The following is a 13,790-nucleotide window of genomic DNA, read 5'->3' as shown; positions in this document are numbered from 1 at the left end:
ATGAAGACACTATAAGAAGGAACTCCCCTCCAGTGGCGAATAATATTCTGCATTTTTGCTCTTTTAAGGGGACCATAACCCAGTTGCAGTATGGCCCTGTGTGCTTATTCCTATTCTGAATTATCACTTCAGGTTAGCTTTATCACTGAAGCTTACAATTGGTCTGAGTGACTTAGCATGCACTTGCATCAGCCTGTCAGAATCTGTGAAGTTGCATTTTGAAGACATCAAATACAGTTAGCCTGAGGAGTTATACTTCAACCTCCTTTATTTATCATTTAATATTGAAATGTCTACAGACATTTACGTATTTCATGAAGAAACAGTACTTTTGATTGCTTGGCCCTTTCAGGATCAGTACATTAGAGCAATTGATATTTATTGTGCGTATATTTGGGACAATTAATGCATAAAATTTTTTGCTAATGACATTTAGGCTGAGGGTGCGTGATGTCTGCTTACATTGTTAGCACTCTTGGCTCTGACTTGATTTAGGGCAAGATGCTATTGCTGGCTTGTTGCCCATGGCTGGTCGTCGTCTTATTTCTTGGGGATAGCTTGAATGCTTAAGCTGTGGGTTGGCTTCTATTGAAATGCCCTTGAGAGTAGTGTCTTTCTTAGATACTAGCATTTCTCCACTTCTGTGCAGAATTGCTTTAATCATTTGCTTCATTTGGGATTGGATACAGTGGTAGTGAGGAATCCTCCTACAAGCAAGAACAATGTTCTGCAAGATTCCTTGATGTAGGGTGTACTTGCATTGAAGAGCAAATATGGGCTAGGTCAGCATTGAGTGCAAGGCCAGTCATAGCCCTTTTGCTTCCTGGACTGTGGGAACTGTTCTATCAAAGAGTCATAGAGATATACAGCATGGAAACAGACCCTTCAGTCCAACATGATTGGCTGTTGAATATAACCAACGAAATTAGCAAAAATTGGCTCCTGGCAAAATTTGCCTTGATAGCAACCCTAGATTTTCAGTGGAATCATGTTTTAAATTTAATAAATGTGTATGAGTCATTCACTTTAAGTCAATGAGGACTGCATTTCATTCTTTTATACATGTAATTAATTTATTCACTTTAGGAGAAAGAGAAAATATTAAATGAAGTGGATCATTCAGAATACTGAAAACAGCTGTCATATAGCTCCCTGAGGCATAAAGCTTTTCTCTTCAACACCTCACAAAATGAATCAGGTTGGAGATGCCCTTTACTAATGCCTGCATTTGTCCAATCAAATGGTTAACTGAATGCTTTGCTTTGTCATCCAAGCCGTACACTTATTTCAAAAAAAAGCAAAACTTAGTTGAGCCTGATTTGGAAGGATCACTTCCCCAAGTGACAGGGGAAAAATAAAAGGACCAAGTGAAACTATCCTATTACACTGTTGCTTGGAACAAAGGCCTCTGTTGCACACTTGTGCCTGCACTTGAAACTGGATTGTACATTAGACACCTCTAAAGGACGTTTCGTAACGCAAGCCTCTCTTGATATTAATGCTGATGTACCAGTCCCAACAGTTTAAACAGGTCTACTCGCATGTTGCCTATTCTATATTTATTTTTATATTTCCGTGGTACTTTGCTACATTCCTCAGAAATAGTTCAAGGAGGTTCATACGCTTGGTAATAAAGGGGTTTGGATACCCAGGAAAAATTTGGAGAAGAGCTGAGAAAGGTTAAGGAGGTAGGATTTTAAAAAGACGAGAGTATTTATCAAGAGATAGTAGGAACTGCAGATGCTGGAGAATCTGAGATAACAAGGTATAGAGCTGGATGAACACAGCAGGCCGAGCAGGAAAGCTGACGTTTCAAGGGTCTAGGCCCGAAACTTCAGCTTTCCTGCTCCTCTGATGCTGCTTGGTCTGCTGTGTTCATCCAGCTCTATACCTTGTTATCTCAGAGTATTTATCAAGATTGGTAGAATTTGAGAAGAGAATTCCATGCTACAGCTGAGTTTGATCCTTCATTCATTAACTGGGCCACTGGTAAAAATTCTCCGATTATCTGCAGACCTACATGCCATCTGTTGCTCTTGGAGTTATCATTAAAGCTACTTTTGTCAATCCAGGACCAGTAGTCCTTCATCAAAAAGAAAAGGGCTATGTAGCATTATAGAATTATTATGGGGGGGAAAAGATAAATTTAAATGTTACATGAAATAGTCCATCCCCAGAATCAAAATTGGCCAACTCCTGGCTCTGTGATAAGTTATTAAGTGTGTAGGCTGCCATGAAGTGCATAGTGTTATGAACGAGACCAAACGCCCTCAAATTATATTAAGAAGGTAGCCTAGACCCTAACTTTTTCTTATTTTGAAGGCAAGTGCCAGGCATTGCGTTCCAGATGCAATTTGATTGGCTAAACTACCAGTCTTGAAGCTAAACACACTTTATTCATACACTATAGTTAAAATACAACAAAGTTGGAACAACTTAACTCTACTGACAAACTTAACAGAATAATCGATTATTTAACTACTAAACAGTAACTGTTCCAATATAGTAACACCCCATAAACATTTCCTTGGCAAAGGCAAATTCAGTAAAATAGATTGTTTCAAGTGCAGTTCTCCAGTCCAAGAGGCAAAATATCAAGAAAAAAACTTTGAGTGTGTGTGTCAGGTAGAGATGTACTGCAACTTCCAAACTCAGCTTCAAGGCTGCAGCAACTGTTACTGAAAAACTAAAACTAAAACTAAACATCCTGGTTCTGTAGGAACTTGTCCTCACCTGTTCAGACTGCTTCTATTGTTCCAACATTTTTTAAAAAAAAAAGTCCCCAAGGCCCCTCAAACTGTTTACTTTATTGACTCTGTGTAGACCCATTGTCATCTCTGTCTCAAACTTTCTTCTTAAAAAAAAAACCAGGACAAAATACACCTCTTAAAGTCTAGTATTGTCACTATAGCACTCAAGTGCTGCTGTTGGTGACTGGCAGTGTGTGCCCATAGTTCACTTGCAAGCTACAGTGATAGAGGTGGAGTATTCCAGTAGTTGTAGGCTTTGGGTAAGATGTGTGCCCTCAATATGAGTATTAGTAACTGGTAATTTAGTTGTGCCAGGTTAGGCTCATATATTTAGTGAGGGTTAGTTATCGGACATCACGAGGCTGTAGGCCAAAATGAGATCATCAGAAGGCTGTAGACCTGGCTGGAGTCATTCAGAGCCCATGGATCAGGTCAGATTACCCAGATTTTTTGGTTTAGACTGCGATCATCCAAAGCTATAGGTCAAACTAGGATTATTCCAAGCTTGTGCATCAGACTGCAGTCGTCTAGAGTCTTTGGGTCAGCCTGTGGTCATCCTGAGCTTGTACATCTGACTGGGGTCATTTAGAGCCTGAGAGTGACACGAGGGTCATCCAGAGTCTGTGGGTCAGACTGGAGTCATCCGGAAGCTGTGGGCCACACTGGAGACATAGACGATATCTGGTAACCCATTCCAAATGGCAAATGCCATGGAGTGGGCTGTGGAAACTCCGCTTTAAATGATCACTTTACTGTGATGCTGTGAGGCAGCAGTGCTAACCACTGAGCCACCATGCTGCACCTACACAATGTTCCTCCTGTTGTGTTACACTCAGTGGCTTGTCTCCTATTTGATTGCTTTTTTTCCCCTAGAGGCATCAATTCTGTCTCTAACTTGACTTCCTTTTACAGGTTTCCAAGTCATCAAATCACACCCTTCCATCCCCAGTAGCACTTTCTGCTTTACATACTTGCCTAGGTTTTTCATTACTCATTGCTGAGGTGGCCTGATAATGAAAAATTCAATAACTTTTTCCATAGCAGTTGCTCTTAGTGATGGTGATTCAGGGTTCCAGGGAAAAATGCACTGTTGGTAATGACACCGTTGGATCCAATTCTGGCATTGGATTTCCTCACCTCAGCAAGCCCAACTGTCAGGCTTTCATCAACTGAGGAGAGTCTAGCAAAAAATCTGTGTGTAACTGCACTGTTTTACGTGGTGTAGGCAAATCAAGACTCCAGTCCTTCATCTTTTGATGGCTGTTCCTTGCTGTGGGGTTTGAGCCATCTTCTTAACTTGAATTGTAACCTTCCTTGATGTTTCAGCTTGCAGTTGACTCCAGAGTTGTGGATACACTTAGACCAGTGTTTCTCTCTGAATGGCTCTGATGGTTACTTGACTATCTGTGCACTCGTACAGTTCCATAGTGATTTCTGCGTATGATCTGTTGTCAAAGACAGTCGCAGTGGCTACCCCATGTTTCCAACTGTTGTCATTTGTAAGAGAGTGCACAAGAAGGGTCAGGGTCAGGGTCAGGGTCAGAGATGTGTTACTCCCAGTCTTCCCGTCGTCATTAAAGTCATGTCCAACTTGGGCGGCATGGTGGCTCGGTGGTAAGCACTGCTGCCTCACAGCATCAGGGACCCGGGTTCAATTCCACCTTTGTCTTTGTGGAGTTTGCACATTCTCCCCGTGTCTGTGTGTGTTTCCTCTGGGCGCTGTGGATTCCTCCCTTAGTCCAAAGATGTGCAGTTTAAGTGGATTGGCCGTGCTAAATTGCCCATAGTGTTCAGGAATGTGTTGACTAGGTGGACTAGCCATGAGAAATGTGGGGTGACAGGGACAAGGTAGGGGGTTGGGTCTGGATGAGATGCTCTTTGGAGGATCAGCGTGGAATTGATGGGCCGAATGGCCTGCTTCCACACTGTAGGAATTCTAAGATTCTATGAACTTGTCTCTTTGGGGCTTCTACCTGGTTGTTGGTGAGTTTTACTCAGTGGACTCTCCATGCACTCTGCTGCATATGCCCACAGAATTGCATCAGCACCATGCGTGTATCATACAATGTTAGTTTGTGTCTTCCCTGTTGGACTGCCGAATGGAAAAGTCAGAATTAAACGTGGGTACAGGCAAGTTGATTGCCCCGGTTTTAACTCGGCTGTCACTCCATCTTCATGGGGCTTTAAATTATCCTGATAAGCATTTGAGGCTGAGGGATTTTAACCAAAACAGGTCATAGGCTGAAGAATTTGATTTCAGGAGTGCATGCAAAACATTGGGATTGAATGGCTACCTCTTGTGCTTCAAATTGAGCGATCTCTGCTAGGACAACGCGCTGTTCCCCCAGTGTCACAGAACTGGATCAGTCAGGCTTCCTGGAGGGGTCCTGATGGATGTCCACTGAATGCCCCACATGACAGCGTAAACGTCGAAAGATTGGCTATGGACAGTCAGACTACATAATAATTACCCCTCCCTACCCCGTGCAAAAATTTCCCAAACCCTGGTTGAATGGCCTACTTAAGCTCACACATGAAGCGAAGCCATTATAGAAAAGTCAGTACCAGAAGACTCAAAATAAATCGGAAACCGGACACTACGCCTCAGGAGAGAAAGGGGGAACCGAGGGTAATTCGTTTGTTTGTTTATGCAGCTCTTTCCTTGACCACTGGGTGTATCAAAGTGTATTACAGCCAGTGAAGTACATTTTGAAGTATAGTCATTGCTGTTATCTCAACAGCCAAATTATGCACAGCAAACTACCATAAGCAACAATGTGACAATGATCAACTATCCTGTTTTGTGATGCTGATTGAAGGATAAACAATGGCCAGGGTACAAAGGATAACTCACCTGCTCAGCTTCAAAATAGTGCCATGTGGTATTTTACGTCTACCTCAGCAGGCAGTTGGGGTCTTGGTTTAATGTTTCATTCGAAAGACAATACTCCAGTCAGCCTGGACTTCTCTTCACAAGCCCAGGAGTGTGATTGAACCCTGAACCTTTGTGACTCATTTAAGCCCCAGCTGATACAAAAGGAGCCCAAGGTCGTATGAAACTTGAGCCAACAAAATGGCAGCAATAGAGTGCCTCAATATGTTTTGATCCTCTAATAGACCACAGAATTTGATGAGCAAGGTTTGCCTGGTAGTTGTTGTGCTGTCACTAGTGGAGGTTTGTGATTATCAGATTTATCCTCATGACAGAGTGCCTCAGGGTGTACACATTCTGAGGTGAGCCTGTGTATGGAAATAATTTATTTCTGGTTGCATGGAAACAGTCTCTGAATGTAATTCAGCATGCTGTGCAGCTATCCCTATGATGGGTTTCTGGGAGTTTGTGCCTGCATGATGGGGGATCATCACCGAATTCTGGTGTTTCCTGCTGTGCGTCATGAGGCTATGAACTGTTAGCTGGCTAATGAGAAGTGACAGATCAATTACTGTAATTAGTGGGATGCTTGTGGGATGATCCATGTAATTAAAATTACAATGAGGGGATTGCACCTTAAATAACTAACCAGATATGTCTGTCAGTTTTAAAAGTGAGGTCCCTTTAACTTGTCATTCAATGTTAATCTGCAAACACAGGCCACATCATTGATGGGGTGAGTTTGCAGAATTGTGGGTAGTAACCCAACAAAACCGTGTGTGTGAAATCTCAATCAAATTTAACAGCAGGCAACTAATTTCAAACAAAAACGTGCAATGACCCATCTGGCACCCAGCCAGATTGACAGCCTGGTCTGCAAGCAGGAACAAAGACTTGAGGTAGGATGTATTGACTTAGAGCCTAGTTTCTGCCACATGGGGACAGTTAAAATCAGGCTCACAGTTTCTGAATTAGCATCTAGTATAGTAGCTGCCATTCACTGGAGCCCTACGTTATGTAACAGTTTGACTTCGTCGATACCACTCTCAGCCCTGACTCAGTAAGTCATTTATTAACTCTAACACACAGTTTTCACTGATGTTCAGGTGCAGTACCGAGGGAGCACTAAACTGGCAGACTTTATGCTGGGTTGTATATCACTGACTGTTGGGCCTTCTTCAGTGATTCAGGTGGATGTTGACGATCCCATTCCGCTTTGAAGTAGTGTTGCCAATCCAAAGATATTCCCTCAGAGGTGAGGTGAGAGTGACTGCCCTTGATGTTTGGTGAGGGATTGAATAGAATAGGATAGAATTAGGTTTTATTGTCAGGTGTACTCAAGTACAGAATTCCAACTGTCTTTGTGCCAGTTATGATTCAAGCTAGCAGAGAGCTTTCCCCTGGTTCCTATTGACTCCACGTTTGCTAGGATTCCCTGATGCTACATTCAGTCACATATGACCTGATGACAAGGGCAGTACCTCACCTGAAGTTCACACAGTGTGGAGCTGGAGGAACACAGCAGGCCAGGCAGCATCAGAGGAGTAGGAAAGTTGATGTTTTGGGTCGGGACCCTTCTTCAGAAATGGGGGAGGGGAAGGGAGCTCAGAAAAAGTAGAGAGAAGAGGGATGGGGCTGGGGAAGGTAGTTGGGATGGTGATAGGTGAGTGCAGGTAGAAGTGGTGGGGATTGGTTAGTGAAGTGGGAGGAGCAGATAGATGGGAAAGAAGGTGGACAGGTTGTGTCAGGTCAAGGAGGCGGGGATGAGAGGGAGTGTTGGTCATGGGATGAGGCCAGGGTTGGGGAGATTTTGAAACTGATAAAGTCCACATTTAGGCCGTTGGGCTGTAGGCTCCCGAGGCGGAATATGAGGTGCTGATCCGCCAGTTTGTGGGTGGTGTCATTGTGAGACTGGAGGAGGCCCAGGATGGACATGTCGTCCAGGGAGTGGGAGGGGGAATTGAAATGGTTTGCGACCGGAAGGTGTTGTCATTTGTCGTGAACAGAGCAGTCTCCGAGCCTCCGCTTGGTCTCATCGATGTAGAGGAGGCCACGTCAGGAGCAGCAGATGCAATAGACCACATTGACGGACGTGCAGGTGAACCTCTGTCTGATGTGAAAGGTTTGTTTGGTGCTTTGAATGGAGGTGAAGGGTGCTACACCTGCCCCTACACCTCCCCCTTGCCTCCATCCAAGGCACCAAACAAACCTTCGATATTACAGGGGTTCACCTGCACATCTGCCAATGTCGTCTGTGGCATCTGTTGCTCCCGATGTGGCCTCGTCTACATCGGTGAGACCAAGTGGAGGCTCGGAGACCGCTTTGTAGAGCATCTGCGCTCTGTTCACGACAAATGACAATGCCTTCTGGTTGCGAATCATTTCACCTCCCCTCCCACCTCCTGGGCGATATGTCTGTCCTGGGTCTCCTCCAGTGTCACAATGACGCCACCCAGAAACTGGAGGATCAGCGCCTCATATTCTGCCTTGGGTGCCTTCAGCCCAATGGCCTAAATGTGGACTTTACCAATTTCAAAATCTCCCCACCCCCGGCCTCATCCCATGTCCAAGCCTCCCACTCATCCCGCCTCCTTGACCTGACACAACCTGTCCATCTTCTGTCCCACCTATCCGCCCCTCCCACCTCACTGACCAATCCCCACCACTGTCTACCTGCACTCATCTATCACCGTCCCACCTATCTTCCCCAGTCCCACCCCTCTTCTCTCTATTTATTTCCCAGCTCCCTTTCCCCTTCCCCATTTCTGAAGAAGGGTCCCAACCCGAAACGTCAACTTTGCTACTCCTCTGACGCTGCCTGGCCTGCTGTGTTCCTCCAGCTCCACAATGTGTTATCTCTGACTCCAGCATCAGCAGTTCTTACTATCTCACCTGGAGTTCAGTTCTTTTGTCCACTTTGAACTAAGACTGTAATGAGGGCAGGAGTTGATTCACGTTGGCAGAACCCAAACTGAGCGTAGGTGAATAGATTCAGAGATAGTAGGAACTGCAGATGCTGGAGAATCCGAGACAACAAGGTGCAGGGCTGGATGAACACAGCAGGCCAAGCAGCATCATAGGAGCAGAGAGGCTGATGTTTCGGGCCTAGACCCTTCATCAGAAAAGGGGGAGGGGAAGGGGGTTTTGAAATAAATAGGGAGAGAGTGGGAGGCGGATAGAAGAGGGATAGAGGAGAGGGTAGGTGGCGAGGAAACAAACAGGTCGAAGAGGCGGGGATGGAGCCAGTAAAGGTGAGTGTAGGTGAGGAGTTAGGAAGGGGATAGGTCAGTCCAGGGAGGACGGACAGGTCAAGGGGGCGGGATGAGGTTGGTCGGTAGGAGATGGAGGTGCGGCTTGAGGTGGGAGGAGGGGATAGGTGGGAGGAAGAACAAGTTAGGGAGGCAGGGACGAGCTGGACTGGTTTTGGGATGCGGTAGGGGGAGGGGAGATTTTGAAACTTGTGAAATCCACATTGACACCATTGGGCTGCAGGGTTCCCAAGCGGAATATGAGTTGCTGTTCCTGCAACCTTCGGGTGGCATCGTTGTGGCACTGCAGGAGGCCCAGGATGGACATGTCGTCTGAGGAATGGGAGGGGGAGTTGAAATGGTTCGCGACTGGGAGGTGCAGTTGTTTATTGCGAACCGAGCATCGGTGTTCTGCAAAGCAGTCCCCGAGTAGGTGAATAGATTGTTGCTTAGCAATTGCTGCTTGATAACACTATTGATGACACCTTCCGTCACTATGCTGCTGATCAAGATTAGACAGGTAAATGTTAATTACCTCTATTGAAACCCAGCAGATGGGTCTGTTACCCAGTATGGAAGTATGTTGTTTGGGGATTACAGTCATCTTAACTTTTGATCAGACAGGCTGTGAGCTGCCATTTTAAACAGAACTTTGAGAGACACCGTCCAAGAGAGATGATTCTGAAAGGGGAGCTCAAGAGAAACTACCCCATTAAGGACTGCTATGTTGAACCATTGCAGTTCAGCACAGGGATAGAACCTTCAGTGCCGTAAAAGTAAAATAAAGGAGCACTTGCTCTTTCCCAGAACCTGTTCTGCTCAGTCTAACTGTGGGAGAGCCACCTCCAACTATTTAACTCTAGAGGCCATCACAGCTGCTGAATTCTGACTTCAAGTTTTTAATTCTTTCAACTTGGAAAGAGAAATCTTGAAACCATCCAGGCTTGCAAGGATAAGAGACCAGCCTTATTTTCACATTTATGAAGTAACTTTTATCAGTAGCTACCTTTTTAATCTTTGTATCATGTTTTACTTAATAACCTTGTCTCCCTTTATTAAGTAACTTTCAGCAATAGTTGTGTATGAATTAAAATTTGATCTTGTTTAAGACTAAAGCTTTGCTGCTGGCTGTTTACAAATCTGAACACTTGACAACTGAAAAGGGTCTAAACGAACCACACAAATTTGCACTTCATGGATCGCTCAAGGGCTGTGACGACTGCAACACAAGATTATATACAAACTAAAATACAACTGTTTGTGAGGAGAATTTAACTTAGACTTAGACCTTATTATTAAATTTATTTTCCTTTCTGCATTGGATTAACAAAGCTTCCTTACTTTGTTATCTTGTGATAATTTCAATCTTGTTCAATGCAGTTACTATTTTACCAAAATGAAACTTTTGATTGAGACTGTTTTTGTTCTGTATCATCAAGTAAAATGGATGTTATATTTTCAAATGTTCACCTTTGCTGAGCTTTGCAATTAATTAATTATTTTCAGTAACTGACCATTGATCTAAGGTCAATCCTAATGCAAAAACCATTTGTCTTAGCTGCTTAACAGACAAAGCCTAAAGATTAACGTAACTGGTCTGATTAGTAAGTTTGCTGATGACACAAAGATTGGTGGAATTGAGGACAGTGATGACCGTCAAAAGATACAGCAGGATATAGATCGGTTGGTGTCTTGGGCAGAGAGATGGCAGATGGAGTTTAATCTGGAAAAATGTGAGGTAATGCATTTTGGAAGGTCTAACTCAGATGGAAAATATATAGTAAATGGCAGAACTCTTAAGAGTACTGATAGGCAGAGGGATCTGGGTGTACTGGTACAGGGGTCACCGAAAGTGACAACGCAGGTGGAAAAGGTAGTCAACAAGGCATATGGCATGCTTGCCTTCATCGGCCGGGCATTGAGTTTAAAAATTGGCAGGTAATGTTGCAGCTTTATAGAACCTTAGTTAGGCCGCATTTGGAATGTTGTGTTCAGTTCTGGTCGCCACACTACCAGAAGCATGTGGTGACTTTGGAGGGGGTACAGAAAAGATTTACCAGGATGTTGCCTGGTATGGAGGGCATTAGCTATGAGGAGAGGTTGGAGAAACTTGGGTTGTGCTCACTGGAACAATGGAGGTCGGGGGGTGACCTGATAGAGGTCTACACGATTATGAAGGACGTGGACAGACTGGACAGCCAGAAGCTTTTTCCCAGGGTGGAAGAGTCAGTTACCAGGGGCCATGGTTTAAGGTGTGAGGGGCAAGCTTTAAAGGTGATGAATGAGGCAAGTCTTTTACACAGAGGGTAGTGGGTGCCTGGAACTCGCTGCCGGGGAGGTAATGGAAGCTGATACGATCGTGACTTTTAAAAGGCACCTTGACAAATACATGAATAGGAATGGGAATTGAGGTATACGGTCCTCGGAAGGGTCAGGGGTTTTAGCTGTGATGGGCAGCATATCAGTGCAGGCTTGGAGGGCCGAAGGGCCTGTTCCTGTGCTGTAATTTTCTTTGTTCTTAATATTGTACAACAACATTAAGATAAATCCATAGCAGTGTGGCATTTGTAGACTTTAACACCACTTGATTAATCCATTCGTTTCATTACATCTCAGGACATAAATGTAGATAATTTTGAAACTTTGCTGAATGGTCTGGTGATATGTCATATAGAAGCACGTTTCCTTCTATAAGATCAGCTTCACATGTCTCACGCTTCCTTGCATTCAATTTAACTGCCAATTTTGACCTGCCCAACAGAATGTGTGGTACTATTGATTTCATTTGATGGTGAACATTAAAATACAGATTTGAAATATGTGGCTCATTGACATCTCAAATTTTTGCATCAAAAACCTGCCTTCCTTTTATAGAGGCTCGCTTTCAGTAGATAAATGCAGTGCCTGATGTTCTGCTGCTCCTAACAGATCAGGAAGGTGCCAGCTGTTCTTGACTTCTGCGGAGCTAGCTGATTTCATCCAAGTGGTACAAGTGCTGCAATACGCATCAGCGTGTTCGAGCTAAGAAACAGAGAAATATTACCTGAGGTTCATGATCATTCCCAGTGACACCTACTAGAAAATGCAACCAAGAGAGTTTGATGTAGGTAAGAAAATTAGGCATCCATCACCACCAAGGTCAATTATCCACTGACATTCACAATCTGGCTCACTTTTGGAAAGTGACTGTGTGGGCATAATGTTGAAGTGAGAGTTCACAGGTATGGGGAGTCATATGGCATTGATTAGCACTAGCAGAAGAATCATAAGAGTTCCAGATCCACTGATCTGCAAAACTCCCAGTTTCCCTTCTATCCATGACACCCACGTTTCTCGTGTGTGTGTGTGTGTATAAGGGGAAGTTCACAAAGGAATTAGAGTTTTATTTAGTAGAGTTAAATGACTGCAGATCATAGTTATTTACCTGTAGTTAGAGTCTAATTCCTTAGAATTAGGTTTTATTGTCACGTGTACTCAAGTATAGGGATACAGGAGTACAGTGAAAAGTTTACAGTGTCGCCATTCATCTCGATACAAAATCTTAGGTAAGAAGTAGAAAAATAAATAAATAAGTTAAAAGTTCAACGTTATGGTTCTTCTCAGTATAAAGTAGTAAATAAGAAATAAAGTTAAAAGTTCCAAATTGTCATTTTTTTTCAAAAGTCTGATCTCTGCTTTCTGTCATCCTCAGTCTGAAAATAATCTAAATTGGGGAATAATTTTGTACTTTTTAAAATCTTTAACTTTTGTGATGATTCTGGGAATAGCAGGGTTTGATTTCTAGCACAGTACTCCTGTGAGGTGTAACAATGCTACATTTCCCAATTAGATACAGAAAATGTCATTAATAACTGTTTGGAAGCATCATTGTGTTGGAGGAAGTGCCCACTCTGACTACTTGGAACAAAGAAAGAAAAGAGAAAAGACTTGGATTTGTCTAGCACTTTTCAGGATGCCCAAAAGTGCTTTTCAGCTGGCAAAGTATGTTTGGTGAGGAGGAAAAGACAGCTTTAGAATCCATTAGAGCATAATTAGATGCCAGGGTAATGAATCTGATGGATTTATAGATACACAATGAAGATGTGGGGGAGAAGGGTGGATGTGTAGGATGCAATGTTTGGAACTCGGATATCATAAGTGTATATGTTAATTTTATCATAACGAAATAAACCAGAATGGTTTATTAGAGGGAGGGACATGCTCTCTGGAGGTGAGGAGCCATGTATTAGCTGACAAAGTGTTTCTTATATTCTGGTCAGGAATGTGAGAGTGATATTAGGAGCACTTCTGCAAATGTGGAATCAGTATCACAGTGTTAAGCCTCCTTAATTCTGAACTGTTTGACAATTTTGGCTCCATATTGGCTAATATCAAGTGAGAAGTTTGTTTCCTTTCAAGATCTCTCTGATGTGGAAAGTTCCAACTTCTATTTTAAAAAGCAGTTCCTTAGAACCAACTACATGTCAGTGAAACCTGTGCTTGCTGACCTCAGATCTTAGATGTCATGAAGTAGAATCATTTGCAGGGCTCACTCACAATGAGCTCACTTCTTTGTAAGGAGATCAGCTGCAAGGCTGCTGATGTTGGAACAGGTCAGAGTTACACATCACTGAGATTGATGATGCTGTCAATAGCTGGACCCACACGGGAGAAACCAGCAATTTACCTTATCATGAGTTGCCCGGTGAACTAATTGGGTCCATTGTATGAAACTGAATGTCCAGTTCTTGTTCGCACTTGTTTCTGAAGAACTCTCTTCACGTAAGTTAGTGGTCAAACTGTTAAACTGGAATGGGATTGGGCTTAGCTGTGATGGTTCCTGTAGTTGAATTCTTGATCATCACCAGGCAAGCGATATTTTTTTTTTAAAAAAGGGTGATTTGGGGAGCATTGAAGACTGAGTTTAACTGGAGTGTGAGG

The sequence above is a fragment of the Rhincodon typus genome, chromosome 23 (assembly GCF_021869965.1).
Source record: "Rhincodon typus isolate 14 chromosome 23, sRhiTyp1.1, whole genome shotgun sequence".
Lineage (NCBI taxonomy): Eukaryota > Metazoa > Chordata > Chondrichthyes > Orectolobiformes > Rhincodontidae > Rhincodon > Rhincodon typus.
This window is presented reverse-complemented; position numbering follows the sequence as displayed.